Source organism: Staurois parvus, unplaced genomic scaffold (assembly GCF_062004578.1).
Source record: "Staurois parvus isolate SC_StPar_1 unplaced genomic scaffold, SC_StPar_1.0 ptg000006l, whole genome shotgun sequence".
NCBI classification, from domain to species: Eukaryota; Metazoa; Chordata; class Amphibia; order Anura; family Ranidae; genus Staurois; species Staurois parvus.
Genome location: NW_028317802.1, coordinates 11,014,101 through 11,030,523, shown reverse-complemented (window position 1 = coordinate 11,030,523; position 16,423 = coordinate 11,014,101). Strand labels below are relative to the sequence as shown.

The following is a 16,423-nucleotide window of genomic DNA, read 5'->3' as shown; positions in this document are numbered from 1 at the left end:
TAATCGACTCGCAAATTATTTTCTTCAGTCTATTGAGAGTATTTCATATATAGTATTGAGAGATCAGGTTTAAGCTATGTATAATAATCAGATTTTTGCGTGAAGCCTTCACTATATGTGAGATTGACTGGATGCCTCTGAACTGATTTAGTGGTTTCATTGTACACTCCAGTTAAGCCAAAAGTACACTCGTACACTCCACAGAGCCAAAAGTATGAAAGGTGTGCCTGTTTCCAAATATGTGGACCTAACTGTATCTTACTGATCTCACAGTTCTCCCTTGAATCTCTGGGGGTGGATGAGCTAAATGAATGTAACACTTGATATAGTGGTAGAGAAAATCCACAGGTCAGCAGCCTAAATATAAGCACTATATGATACAAGTTCAATTGCATATGTCCACTCCACAATCCATGAATGAGGCAATGCTATAAAGAGGGGGAAAATAGCCAGGCAGATATACAGCTGATAAATTATTGGGCCTCGGCAGTAGTCAAGCTAGCGGCACCCAGGTATTGCGGCCATAGTAAGCAGAGAATACAATTGTTGCCTTCAGTCTCAGAGGATCCAATCAGTACAGCCAGTTAATTGTATCTCACCAGTCCCAAACGATCAGGCCAGCATTGACCATCTGTCAAGTCAGGATCATCAGTCAATCCCCTGGACATGTAGATGGCAACATCCAATGAAGTTTGGGAGCCACTGCGGTCCACTGCTAAAATGCTGTGCTGCCCATACTAGCAATGGAGTCTAGCGGTGTACGATGAGAATGTCACAACAATAAAGCAAAAGCAAGCCACCAAAAATGACACTACTTGTTAATGTCATAAGCACCTCTCCGACTCACTTGTACAAGTGTGGATACATAAACCCAGGGGACAGCATACTAAACAATATGATAGTGTGACAAGAACACGCCTATCTGAAAAAGAAGGTTTCTACAAGATCCACGCGGAGTAATATGAATTCAAATGAATTTAACAATACTTTATTTGATCACATAGATCATGGGGAGGTTAAACATAAGCACGGTGTACATATGAAAAAAATAAAATCATGTTTAAAAACACTTAGCGTCTTCAATTAAGGGTCATCTTAGCCAACAGAGCACCATATAAGGCAGAGTGGTGTAATGATAGAATAGTTATCCTGGATTTCCGTAGGTTTCCTGCTTAATATTTGTGTGAACCGTATATTCAGTAGGTGTGTTCCCAGTATAAATCAGGGACCTCCTGGAATGTACAAGCTGGAACACAAAAATACATGGTATGTATCTAGCAATATGGAAACCAAATCACATCCAAAATTTACCAGGCCTCCCTCCACAATAGTCAATGGATGCTACTGTTACCTTCTCATAGGTGAGACTATCATACCCGCCTCTCAAATGTAGGGACTTCCTGGATAGCCACCCCAAATGGAACAGGGTCCACAGTACCAAATGATTCTGAGGATATATATAGAAAAAGATAATAAATGTGTAGAACATGGGCATCAGGTAATCCCGAAAACAAAACACACATAAAGATGTGGATATATTACCATCAATAAGGATCAAGAAGACTCCTGTCGACTTGAACTAAGATCAGGTCCTTGATGCTTTTCCAAAAGTGCATATGGGGGTGAGGGACCAGGTATACACGATGCATGGATTTCAAACACATATAGTGTGTATATAGCATATAGCAGGCCGTAGATACCTGAATTTAATATACCCAATAAAGGGTTTCCAAAAATTGCTCAATTTGAGAAGGTTATTTGCGGTTTTATAAGGATGTGGCTATGTCACAGCAAAAAATACCTGAATAGGATAGCATATGAATATATATATATATATATGTAGATTCTCCTCCTTAGAGGATTTCCAAAAAATTCCCCGAGTATACAGGGTAAATTAGGCCCATACAACATGCCCTATGAACACCATGTAGGCTCTGTAAATCTCAACAGCCGTAAGCTTTTAAATAACTTGCCACCGGTGGAAGATATATTTCCCTGAAGGATTGCCGTTTGCGAACCGCTGTGATAATAGCCCACTGGTAGTTCTCAAAAGGTCTTGGGCCTACCTAGCAGGGAGCTGTGACACCGCCGTTCCTTCCCGCCTCGTGGGCGCCGCACCCTGTGAAGACGCCGAGCGTAGTGACGTCAATACGTTGACGCGTTTCGTCCGCCAATCACCGCAGACTTCGTCAGAACTGGGAGGGGACTTCAATCCTTTGCCTTATATGGTGCACTAATTGCATACCAAAAAGTCTCCACCTCGCCATCTTGTGTTGAAGGAATATCACTACATTGGGAATATCCAGAAGTGAATTAAAACATATATCCTGAATTTAAAAATGATTGCTGGATGTGGAAGAGGAGCCTAATTACTATGGACCAAATCATCTTCCAGGAGAATGATAGACGGGAGGCTATTATTAGCATATTTCACTTTCACATAGGGAAACATCAAGACCAAGTACAGCTACCAAGATTTCAAAAACAGTCCTATTGTTCTATATGCTCACCACCTAATTAGAGTAGAAAGAATCGAACAATTAGGTTCATATTTTGTCCACAGAGGCCCATATTTAGTGCATATATAGGGTATCGCAGTGTAGATTATAGCTCATGATATATAGAGAGTTCAAGGGAATTTATTTCAAAAACACCCCAAAGTTAAGTTCTGTGTTTAGTCCAGATGGGACAAGTGCTCCTAGGGTATAGATCCAGAATTTTTCTTTTTGTAGGAGGACTTTATCAAAATCACCCCGACGAGCCGAAATATTCAGCAGAAAGATCCCTTTTACTTTTAGACCATCTGTTTTGCCCCCATGTACTTCTTTAAAGTGTTGCGCCAATGGGTTCACTTTTTCTCCCTTTCTTACATTCCTATTTTCATTTCTAATGTCTCTCAGATGTTCACCAATCCTAGTCCTAAGGCTTCTTTTGGTTTTTCCTATATAAATCTTTTTACATGGGCATTCTATCATGTATATCATTTTACTACTAGAACAGTTAATAAAGCTTCGTATTTGAAATATCCTAGAGTTATCATTGTTGAAGAATTGATTAGACTTATGTACAAATGGGCAAATCTGACAATGACCACATGGAAACATACCATATATACCAGTCTTCCTAGTTAGCCAGTTTCTCTGTGGTACCCTCTGAAATTCTGATTGTACTAATATATCATTTAGATTCCGAGTTCGTTTTGCCACCATATGGGGGCTCTCTCCTACCACTTTCGCTATCTGCGGATTTTGAGTTAGTAAATGCCAATGGGAGTCCAGGGCCTTCTTGACTTCATCCCATTGTTGTCCGAATTTAGTTATGAATCTTACCGGTTGGTTTTCAGTATTCGCAGCTGCCTTTGGTTTTGATTTATTAATTAGTTCCTCTCTTGATTTACCGAGGGCTCTTCTTTTTGCTCTTCTTAGGGTTCTATGTGAATAGCCCCTCTCTCTGAACCTTTTGTAGAGCTGGATGGATTCATGTCTATATTCTAATTCTTCTGTACAGTTTCTTTTTATTCTCTGGAACTGACCGATAGGGATTCCCTGTTTTAGACTCTTTGGATGGTAGCTATTAGCATGTAGAAGTGTATTGTGGAGGGAGGCCTGGTAAATTTTGGATGTGATTTGGTTTCCATATTGCTAGATACATACCATGTATTTTTGTGTTCCAGCTTGTACATTCCAGGAGGTCCCTGATTTATACTGGGAACACACCTACTGAATATACGGTTCACACAAATATTAAGCAGGAAACCTACGGAAATCCAGGATAACTATTCTATCATTACACCACTCTGCCTTATATGGTGCTCTGTTGGCTAAGATGACCCTTAATTGAAGACGCTAAGTGTTTTTAAACATGATTTTATTTTTTTCATATGTACACCGTGCTTATGTTTAACCTCCCCATGATCTATGTGATCAAATAAAGTATTGTTAAATTCATTTGAATTCATATTACTCCGCGTGGATCTTGTAGAAACCTTCTTTTTCAGATAGGCGTGTTCTTGTCACACTATCATATTGTTTAGTACGATGAGAATGTGTATGAGCATGCACATGAGGCATCCAATAAGAGATATATTGGAGAGGTCCCTCACTTTATGGTATTTGGTAGGGCCATTTATGTCAAGAATTTGTTTAGCAGACTCCCATACCTTCCCAATAAGATGCAGTGTGGGCATTTGAGAATAAGTTTTGTTTTGCCTCTTATTTTCCAAAAAAAGGAAATTAAGAGGCGTACCAAAACATATCTGAAAATAGTAACTGAAATTAATATGATGCAGTCTCTGTTTGGCTGATAATTTTCAAAGTTTTTGTGGATGTGATGTGGAGAAGATAGAAGTGAAGAAAGGGGTTGGCATTTTGGTCAAAGTGTTTCCCCCAAAGTATGATAAGGCACTTGCAATGGCTTCTGCTAAATGTGTTTCTTAATAGCCATGTCTACACACAATGTGTATACTTGACACAGTAATGTATACATCATTTGACGATGTACAATAGATTGACAGAGCAGAGAGGTTCACTCATTACAAACACTGCTGCCTCATCTTCTATATACATCCATGGGGGTAAAATGCATTGTTAATGGGGAAGCTTTGCTGCTACCCCCTGCAAAGTACCCTCCCAATGTTGAAGGTATGTGCCCTGATATGGTTTAGGAGGGGGGCATGTATGCTTGCTGCCCTCCATTTCCTGACCATACAAACTGAGTAACTACCTTGTTTCCCCGAAAATAAGACACTGTCTTAAATTTATTTTTCCTCAAGAAGACACACTATGGCTTATTTTCAGGGGATGTCTTATTTTTATTAAGTATGGTATATATGGTAAATATGGGGAACAGCAGCTTTACTGGTGTTTGTGGGGGGTGAGAGAGACCCACAGACTGTTGCTGGTCAGTGCTGGGGAGCAGCAGCTTTACTGGTGTTTGTGGGGGGTGAGAGAGACCCACAGACTGTTGCTGGTCAGTGCTGGGGAGCAGCAGCTTTACTGGTGTTTGTGGGGGGTGAGAGAGACCCACAGACTGTTGCTGGTCAGTGCTGGGGAGCAGCAGCTTTACTGGTGTTTGTGGGGGGTGAGAGAGACCCACAGACTGTTGCTGGTTGGAGCTGGGGGAGAGAGACCCACAGTGCTGAGTAAAACAGCAGGCACAGCTTTACTTCTGCCCCCTGAGGACACACAATAGTGTAGCTAAAGCAGAGCGTCCTGCTCCTCAGTTCACTGAGGAGATTTTTACTTCCACTTTCTACGTCTTCACTGTCTCCCTCTATAAATCAACATGCAGCATGCACAGAATGACAGAATGACCCGGAGCCGAGCTTGTTCATGGGGCTGCCCGTAACCTCTCCGTTCACCTCAGAGATAGCAGCTGTCACAATGGGGGAGATAAAAAGGGCTGCCCGTCCATCACTATGTCTTATATTCTGGGTATGGCTTATATTGCACAAATGCTTAGAATTCCTGCTACGGCTTATTTTATGGGTATGTCTTATTTTCGGGGAAACATGGTAGATAAGGGCCTGGTAAGATGATGTCCTACTGCTGGCCATATTTACATTGATGTGTTCTCTGAAGAAACTTATTTTCTTGTAGTAAAACCCCTACCTGAGTCCTTTGTCTCTACTACATTTGGACCTAAATAGTTATAACAATTGACTGCTGCAGGCTAATTTAAACTGCTGTATCATTTGTGATATCTTTATTCTGGTAGTAAAACTCCTTCCTGTGTTCTTTGTCTTCAGTGATTTTGGTCCTAAAATTGCTTTTAAAATGTTCTTCCTAGTTTTTACTGCTGTATCTTCTGCAATATCTTTAGACTTATAGTAAAACAATGTACTTATTCTAGTGTGAACATGTCCATTCTAGTAGAAAAGATAACATTTTCAGTTCTATAGTTTTAAAAGTGCACATCTGTGACTTTGAATCTGTTTGGTAACAATGAGGCCTAAGACATTAGTCCTTTAGTTTGTGTACAAAGACCAGGCGTACACTGGTATAGATTTTCCCTCTGTTTGAGGTTGATTTAGTAAAGGCAATTAAACTGTTCACTTTGCAAGGGAAGTTGCATTTTGCAAGGGAATTTTACCCAGAGCTGAAGTTGAATGAGCTGAAACTCTGCTGACTTCCAACATCCAATCATGTATGTGCAAGCAAAAACGTGATTGGGAATTCTTTGCAAAGTAAGATTTCTTGACAATCTCGAAACTCTGGGGAAAATTCCCCTGTAGAGTGCAACTTCCCTTGAAAAGTGAACAGGCTATTTGGTTTTAGTAAATCAATTTCTTTTGTCTGATATAACCTCTCACACTGGAACAGAAGGTGAGGGAAAATCTTTCTAACTGAGCCATGATTATCAGTAAAGTATTTCTAGCAATTTGTCCTGTGCAAAACTAGAAAAAAAAACATTTTGGCTTGACATATGCAATAAACACGACAGAAAAAAGTAGCTTGCTGAGAATGCAAGTTGCATGAGTGCCATGCTGACCCTCCTACAGAAATACATTTTCTTTATGATAGGCGTAGTTTATAATAGAAAAATAAATCAAACATATTTCTATATTTTTTTTAACTTTAGTCATCAAAATCATTACGAAATTATCATTATTCACATTAATTTTTTGTAATGCATACGTTTACTTATAATATTTGTGATAAAGAAGTCCAGTTCTGATTTGTAGTGTAAGACTTACAGTATCTTGCACATACTCAGCATACTCTCTTAAAGATTTATAATGTCACATGATAACATTAACACTGATTTTCAAAGCAACAGCATCAGCTTAAGAGCCCAAGGGCTTCATTAGAAAAAACATGCTAATTAATTATACTTTCATTGGCCAATTAGTGATGCTAATGGAGAAGCTTTAAGACATAGCATTTACATAAAAATACATACTGCATTTTAAATTCATTATATAAACATTTGTGTAAAACTTGGAGAGTAAAAAACAAAATAAGTCCTTAATGTGTCATAACAAAATGGTCATATGAATAGAATGCAGCATATTTAATTATTTATTCAATTTAAATTACTTTAGTAAAGAAAAAGCTATCGGAAATTTTTTAAAAGGAATGAAAAGCCCTCAACTTTGCAGTCATTGGCTAGTGGCACAACAATGTAATAATATAGTTTGCTGTCTATTTTGCTATACCACACTGCAGTGCCAAAAAGTGTAACAAAATGTCAAAATAAAATGATAGTGTTGGGCTAAATGTTCGAGTCGAATGTAAGTTCAACTCGAACATTGGCCGTTCATGTGTTCAGCGAATACATGAACTGTAAGGGCGTTTGGCAGGCTACTCACCCACCACGCCCACAAAATGGACAGTTCCCTGACAGTGCATTGTGGTTGGCCAAAGCAATGCACCTGACCTGAGGTCAGGTGCAATGGTATGGACAAGCACAGCGCATGATGATGTCATGAGGGGGCCAGGGGAAGAGGCCCTTGTCCCCAACAACATGGGGGCAAGGTCCTTTAGGGGGGAGCCCCCCTGCCACAAAGCACCCCCCTATGTTGAGGGCATGTGGCCTGGGCTGGTATGGTTCAGGAGTGGGGGTGCTTGTTCACCCCCCCTTCCTGACCTGCTGGGCTGCATGCTTGGATAAGGGTCTGGTATGGATTTTAGGGGGACGGCCACACCATTTAAAAAAAATTGGTTAGGGGGTTCCCCTCAAAATCCATGCCAGACCCAAAGGGCTTGGTATGAATGAATTTTTTTTTTTTAATTGCCAGGAATTGCTGGCAATGCTTTTTACATTCAGCTATCAGCCCATCACTACAAAATATACAGAAATATTTCAAAACCACAACCGAACATTCCCTAAAACAGCCTCTCAATTCCCTATACCAGACTATTCCCCAGAAGAGTAAAATATACATTTCAGGTATGTGTTTGGTAGAATCAGGACAGTACATGGACACTTGAATGGACAGAAACTAGAAAGCGTGAAAGCAGGTTTTATCTTATAAACATAATCTGAGAGACAATAGCCATCAATATTGTTCAATGGCTGGACAATATGTAAGATGTTTGCTATAAGAATGAGAGACAATGCAGGTTATATTTTAAAATAAACATCATACTACTTTAGAAACAATAGCCAGAAATATTTTACAGTGGCTGGACAGTGCAGCACCAAATGGCTTCAAGTATCAGCAGTTACTTTGTGCTGAAAAAAGCTAAACTACAACCACAAATGTAAGAGGCTGTAGTGAGTGTGGATAAAGTGTAACTCATATACAGTTACAACACAAAAGAAAACATTCAAGAAGTAAGTATGCAAAAACACATAAATCTCATACTATATGTACAAATAAAAATAATAACTATATCCACCACCACATTAACCAAGCTCTTTGTGCTGCAACCCTTCCCATATAATTTAGTGTAAATTACTTGGCCTGGATTGCCCCAGAGTGGCAGATTCCCGGTTGCAATTTCTTTTTCTTTCTTTATTAGTTTTACATAAGTGTTTCTATTTTTATTTTTTTTTCTATATTTTGGAATTACTGTTGTGGTTGGGCTGCACACACCAGAGACCAGCCACATCTGCAATTCATCTGATTTTCTGGCATAATCTTTCTACTCTTCAGAAGCCAGTTTATATTTATATACAGTACTGTGCAAACATTTAAGGCAGGTATGAAAAAATGCTGTCAATTAAGAATGCTTTCAGAAATAGAAATGTTAATTAATTGTTTATTTTTTTATCAATTAGCAAAATGGAAAGTAAATGTAAACAGTAAACAGAAAGTAAACAGAAGAGAAATCCAAATCAAGTCAATATTTGGTGTGGCCACCCTTTGCCTCAATACAGTATCAGTTCTTCAATTCTTCTAGGTACACGTGCACACAGTTTTCGAAGCAACTCGGCAGGCAGATTGTTCCAAATAACTTCGAGAACTAAACATGGATTTTTTGTGGATGTAGCCTGCCTCAAATCCTTTTGTCTCTTCACAGACAGACATACTTTATGATGTTGAGATCAGGGCTCTGTGGGGATCAAACCATCACTTCCAGGACTCTTTGTTATCCTTTACACAGAAGATAGTTCTAAATAACATTGGCTGCATGCTTGGGGTCATTGTCCTGCTGCAGAATAAATTTGTTTCCATGCACATGACATGGAAACAAGGCTAAGAGACTAAACTGAGCATGAAAACAAAGGAACTGGAGTGGAGAAAACTTGCAGCAGGGGCTCTGGACTGATCGAAGATCTGCAATATTTAGCTGTAGCAGGAGGCAGTTTGTTGGCCTAGCCATAATGAGCATCGGCAGGTAACAGTGAAGCATGATGAAGGTTCCTTGCAAGTGTGGGGCTGTATTTCTACAAATGAAGTTGGAAATTTGGTCAGGATCAATTGTGCCCTCAATGCTTAGAAATACAGACAGATATTATCCCTCATGCCATACCATCAGGGAAGTGTGTGGTTAGCCCCAAATTCATTCTGCAGCAGGACACCTACCAATGTCATTAAGAACTACAGTTGTTCTCAATAGTTTGCATACCCTGGCAGAAATCATGAAATTTTGGCATTAATATAGAAAATTTGACTGATCATGCCAAAAAACTGTCTTTTATTTAGGGATAGTGATCGTATAAAGCCATTTATTATTACACAGTTGTTTGGCTCCTTTTTACATCATAATGATAACAGAAATCACCCAAATGGCCCTGTTTAAAAGTTTACATACCCTGGAATTTTTGGCCTTGGTACAGACACACAAGGTGACAGACACACAAGGTGACACACAGGTTCAAGCGGCAATTAAAGGTTAATTTCCCACATTTGTGGCTTTTTAAATTGCAATTAGTGTCAGTGTATAAATAGTCAATGAGTTTGTTAGCTCTCATGTAGATGCACTGAGCAGGCTGGATACTGAGCCATGGTGAGCAGAAAAGAGCTGTCAAAAGACCTGCATAATAATGTAATGGAACTTTATAAAGATGGAAATGGATATGGAATGCTATCCAGAGCCTTGAATATGCCAGTCAGTACTATTTAATCAGTTATTAGGAAGTGGGAAATTCAGGGATCTGTTGATACAAAATCAAGGTCAGGTAGACCAAGAAAGATTGCAGCCACAACTGCAATAAGAATTGTTTGGTATATAAAGATTAGCCCACAGGTAACCTCAGGAGAAATACAGGCTGCTCTGGAAAAAGATGGTGTAGTTGTTTCAAGGAGCACAATACAACAATACTTGAATAAAAAAGATCTGCATCGTCGAGCTGCCAGAAATAAGGCTTTACTGCACCAGTACCACAAAAAAAGCCCGATTACAATATGGCCAACAACACCTTGACACACAGCACAGCTTCTGGCACACTTTAATCTGAAGTGAAGAGTCCAAGATAGAGCTTTATGATCAAAACCATTGTTAGGGATCCGGGTATGACCAGAAATGTGTGGACTGACACAGGGAAGTAGCAGGCTTCAGGAACACAGGCGTAGTCAGGCTGGAGAGGTGGAATGGTCAGGCAGGCCGTAAGGTACTGTCAGGTGCCGCCTGGCAGTGTCTCTAGCAGCCCACAGCATGGATTTCCTCAGGGCGCAGGGTCTAAGTCGCAGCCTGCTATTCACCAGGGCCCCTGATGGTGGGGATGGACTTGGTGCAGACTGGAACCAGGTCGCGACCCCTGAGTGCGTCAGGCTGTGGTAGAGAGTACTGGCAGGGGAGTGCAGGAACGGAGTCTGATGGGAAGAGGCAGGCAGACTTACTAAAGGTGATCCGTGTGGGATGGATGGATCGTCGGGTGAAGTAAGCGTAGTCAGACAGGCCGGGTCGGTATCGTGCGGGCAGCGTGGTACAGGAGTAGCAAGCAGAGAATGGTCGGGGTCACAAGCCAGGTTCAGCAGGTAGCGGGCAGCGCGGTACCAAGGATCAGGCAGAAGGATGGTCAGGCAAGCCAGGGGTTCAACAGGAGACGGTCAGCAGAGGTCAGGATCAAAGTAGGGTCAGCAACGAGGCAGGAACACAGGATACCAGGTACAGGGGCTCATGGGAAACATACACCAAGGCCCTGTTCACAGGCCTGGTCATTCCTTAAATACACCTCCTGCAATCAGCCCCAGGTGTTGGCTGACTACAAGAGTGAGCTTCTGGCTGCTGAGAGCACCCGCTGGTCAGCCCTGGTACTGCAGCCCATACAGCAGGTGAGTCCCACCACCAGTGCTGAGTCCATTCCTGACAACTAGAGATGAGCGAATCGAACCAGGCGAACCGGAATTCGAGTCGAATTTCAGGAAATATTCGATTCGCGTCGAATCCGAAATTTTGCCTACTTCGGGTGCGCGAATCGAATATTTCCCGATCAGCCGGCAAAAGTGTCCCTGCAGTGAGCTCCGCTATTTCTGACAGCTCTCTGACAGAAGGAACACATGTTTAGCGGTTGAAACATTGTATCTATTAGTTTCCATTTAGGATACAGATGTTTCAACCGCTGTACATGTGAAGAAGCTGTCAGAGAACTGTCAGAAATAGAGGAACTCTGCACATACACTTTTTGCCGGCTTGGAATTATTCTTATTTTCATCCTACTTCTTCTTCTTCATCCTCATCCTCATCCTCAGAAGAAGAGGATGAGGATGAAGAAGAAGAAGAAGAAGAAGAAGTAGGATGAAAATAAGAATAATTCCAAGCCGGCAAAAAGTGTATGTGCAGAGTTCCTCTATTCTGCAGATACACTTAGAGGAGCTCTGCACATACACTTAGAGGAGCTCTGCACATACACTTTTTGCCGGCTTGGAATTAATCTTATTTTCATCCTACTTCTTCTTCTTCATCCTCATCCTCAGAAGAAGAAGAAGAGGATGAGGATGAAGAAGAAGAAGTAGGATAAAAATAAGAATAATTCCAAGCCGGCAAAAAGTGTATGTGCAGAGTTCCTCTATTCTGCAGATACACTTAGAGGAGCTCTGCACATACACTTAGAGGAGCTCTGCACATACACTTTTTGCCGGCTTGGAATTAATGGTATAATTTCTTTAGTGAAAAAGGAATGGAAGTTCTCCAGTTCCTAATTAAAAGAAAACAAAGAAAAATGAGAAAAATTGATAAAATAATAAAGGAGTACCAAAACAAGGTAGAGATGAATAAAGACCACCCAGACTTTACTAAACACTTATCCCAGTTGAACAAAAATGCCCAGAAAAAAGACACAGAGATAAAAAATAAAAAGAAGAAAAAATTTCAAAGGGTTAGCCAAGACTATCAACATAAGTCAGTATTTAAATGGCAAACCAACTCTATTTCGAATGAGACTAAATCTACAGAGTCCACACCAGTCAAAAGTAATGACAAAACACCTCCTAAAAAAACGATAGGCTTTAAAACACCTAATAAGGACGTCAAGGGATATTCCCAACACAAAGGAGGGAACCCCAATAATGGCAGACCACCCTATCACAATCCGGGACCACATAGACCCCCGTATCATCAACCATATCAAGGGGGAAGACCATACTATAATGGAAATAGAGGTCATAATCAAAGAGGGCATCAAAGTTATTACACACAAGATTACTATGGGAGACCTGACTACGATAGAGGCCCTTTTTACCCTAAACCACAGAGGCCACAGTACCAAACACAATATCAAGTACAATACCCAATAATGAACAAACCTTATTCAGTACCCACACAAAATAGATACTCACCCCTACAAAGGGAGGAAACCAACTCACCCCTCCCCAATCCTTTTTTAGGATGGGATTTGAATCCCCAAGGAGGGAGAGAAGTAGAACACACACAAGAAAGAGAGGAAAAAGAGGAGGAAGAAGGTCACAACAAAAAAAGAAGAAGGAACTAAAGGGTGAAGGTATCTTTAACATTAGTGGAGTGCCCCTCACAGAAGAAGAAACATATGCACTTAGCAAGGGTCTCAAATATGCCCCAAAAAAAAAAAAAGGGACTCAATAAGTTTGACACATATGTGAGCATTCAGAAATTGATTAGGAAGCTAAACTTAAAAAAGTATTATGCTAGTAACCCCATTGCACATAACACTGGAGTAACAGAATCTACCACGTATAGTCAACTCAAAAACAAATCAGTTTTTAATCCTCAGATTGGAGATAACAAATATATCGACACATTCAAACAGATGGTACTACAAGATTTAGAATCCCTCAGCATCAAGAAACCCAAAATGGAAATTAATCTCAAAAGAGGTTTAGATTCTTTAAAAAAGAGGGATGACATTATCATACGCCCAGCTGACAAGGGAGGGGGCATAGTGATACAATCTAAGATCTATTATGAAAAAGTAATGACAGATATGCTTAATGATAGTGATACATATGAAGTGCTTACTAATAATCCCACTAAGGAATATAAGAAACAACTTAGTAAATTGGTCTATAAAGGGAAAAAGAAAGGAGTAATTAATGAGAAGGAGCATCAATATCTTATACCATCAGTATGCAGATTACCCTTCATGTATTCAGTTCCTAAAATACATAAAGACAGTATCAACCCGCCAGGCAGACCCATTATTAATGGGATAGACTCGCTTACAGCGAGGCTAGGGCAATATGTGGATTATCATCTACAACCATTGGTTATTAAAACTATAGCATACCTAAGGGATACAAAACATGTGATACAGGAAATCAAGGACATAAGCATAGTTCCTAACACTATTTTGAGTACAGCAGATGTAGCAGCATTGTATACCAACATAGACCACCAGGGGGCCATAGATGCAGCTAAATGGGCACTGAACAAGTATGGAAACAACACCAATAGACATAATAGATTCATCATAAAATGCTTAAAGTTTTGCCTCACTCACAACTACTTTTGGTATGACAACACATACTATATACAAAGAAAGGGAGTAGCTATGGGCGCTAAATTCGCCCCTAGCATTGCTAACCTTTATATGGCAAAATGGGAAGAGGAGTCAGTATTTCAGAATAAGAGCCCAGATATTATAATATACAAAAGGTATATTGATGACCTCCTGGTGATATGGAAAGGGGAAAAAGGGGAACTGGTGAAATTCTATGATAATCTAAATATGAATACTGCTAACATAAAATTAAGTTATGATATACATGACACGTTCATCAACTTTTTGGATATCCAAATTTGCAAAGAGGGATTACTATTATATACCAAAAACCATTTTAAAGCAGTAGATAGAAATTCCTATATCCCCATAGACAGCTGCCATCATAAAGCGTGGTTAACCAATATCCCTAGAGGTCAATTTATCAGACTGAAAAGGAACTGTACTAACATGAAGGATTATGAAGAGCAAAGTACTGTAATATCAGAAAGATTTATTAACAAAGGATACAAAAAAGAAATAATATACAAAGAAAGGGATAAAGTAGGCCTTATGGACCGGAATGCACTGATAGCAGATAAATGTAAAGATAATGCTGCAAATGAGGAATTAGCGGTTGTGCTGCAATTTAACACTCAGTATAAATCAATACAGAACATAATAAAAAAACATTGGAATATTTTGACATTAGATAAGCACCTGAAAAATAATATTCCTATAATGCCTAGATTTATATACCAAAAAGCTCCTAACATCAGGGATAAGGTTGTTAAGAGCGTAATAGCACCACCTGTCAAAAATCAACAAATAAGCTTCTTTCAAGGAAAAGGGTTCTATACATGTGGTAGATGTTACAGTTGCATTAGGGTGACTAACAATCTAAGGAGAAGATACACATTTCAGAATCCCCTAAGTGGAAAGGAATACACTATCCAGCAATTTTTATCATGTGACACAAAGGGAGTTATCTATGCCCTAAAATGCCCATGTAATCTTATTTACATTGGTCGCACAAAGAGGATGCTTAGAGAAAGAATTAAAGAACATGTATACAATATAAATAGGGGTTACAAATACCACCATCTATCACAGCATTTTAAAAAATATCACAATAAAGATGCAAGCAAACTAGAGTTCTGGGGCATTGAGAAACATGTACAACACTGGAGGGGGGATAACCTAATAAGGGAAATTAGTAAGAAGGAGTCGAGGTGGATCTATGAAATGGGCTGTTTGGCTCCCAATGGGTTAAATAAGGAGTTTGACCTGACATGTTTCATTAGCAACAAATAAACATGGAGATTCATATTGATATCCTGAGGCCCTTAACATACACACAGCTTGGATACATTTATCATGTATACCTTATATTCTCCGTCGTGGACATACTTATGGTACGTGCAGGATGGAATCTGAGTAATATATACCATTAGTACACGCATATAGTCCAGCACCACATTACACTTGTCATCTGCATCTTCCCTGCTATGGAGATGGGATCTCTATAGCATAAAAGATTGATGATAACAGTATAACTAATATTATACTGATTACATACAGAACGGTATATATGATATTTTCATTTGCATATTGTATAATACAATATTTTTAATGTTTTATTATCTTATTATTATATCATTTTATTCCAGTAATTTTTTATTTTTGCTTTGATTAAAGTATAGAACTAGCACATCTGCCAGAATTTGAAGATTTAGCTTATCTTTAAAATACAGATTATAACCTGTTGTTATAAATTAGCGATTGCAGGGCATGAGATGGATTGCAGCTGACCCAGTTAGCAATGTCTGACAGACAGAGGAAACGTAACATCAAGCAGACACACTCATTGGAATTACTCACCAGAAATACAGCTAGGGAAAATCACTGGGAAAATGGCCGCGCCCATATGGGCTTCGAAAAAATGGCGGCTGAGACATATAAATAGCTGGGCATGCATAGTCGTGGCATCCAATCAAATTCCCCCTGATGAAGTCACGTGACCCTGTGACGCAACGCGTAGGGGAGGGGCTCTGACGTCACGACATTGCACTGGAGAAGCGAGCAGATCCGAGTACAAGCACAGGCAGACAGCACTGCAGGGGCAGCTGCAGAGAGGTTTTATATGTACCTACTTTTTACCTGCTGATTGCCATCTAAGCCTGTCTGGATCATTTATGAGCTGCATACTATCAACTTGTTACCTATTTGTTTCCATAAATGACATTCTGCAGATACACTTAGAGGAGCGCTGCAGATACACTTTTTGCCAGCTTGGAATTAATCTTATTTTCATCCTACTTCTTCTTCTTCTTCTTCATCCTCATCCTCATAAGAAGAAGAAGAGGATGAGGATGAAGAAGAAGAAGAAGTAGGATGAAAATAAGAATAATTCCAAGCCGGCAAAAAGTGTATCTGCAGCGCTCCTCTAAGTGTATCTGCAGAATGTCATTTATGGAAAAAAATAGATACAATGTTTCAACCGCTGTATGGAGTGAATGTCCCATAACTGTCAGAAATAGACTATTTATGACAGTTCTGGGACACTCACTCCATACAGCGGTTGAAACATTGTATCTATTTGTTTCCATAAATGGATCCATTTATGGAAACAAATAGATAC

The 16,423-nt window shown here is 39.7% G+C and overlaps 1 long non-coding RNA gene across 1 annotated transcript; it reads right to left on the bottom strand.

Annotated features, from left to right (window-relative positions):
• Positions 1 to 972: 972 nt before the first annotated feature.
• On the bottom strand, positions 973 to 1,487 carry LOC149474337 (uncharacterized). The gene is made up of 2 exons (XR_016308986.1): positions 1,352 to 1,487; positions 973 to 1,246 (listed from the first exon to the last, which is right to left on the bottom strand). It is a non-coding gene; the product is annotated as an uncharacterized LOC149474337 (long non-coding RNA).
• Positions 1,488 to 16,423: the final 14,936 nt, after the last annotated feature.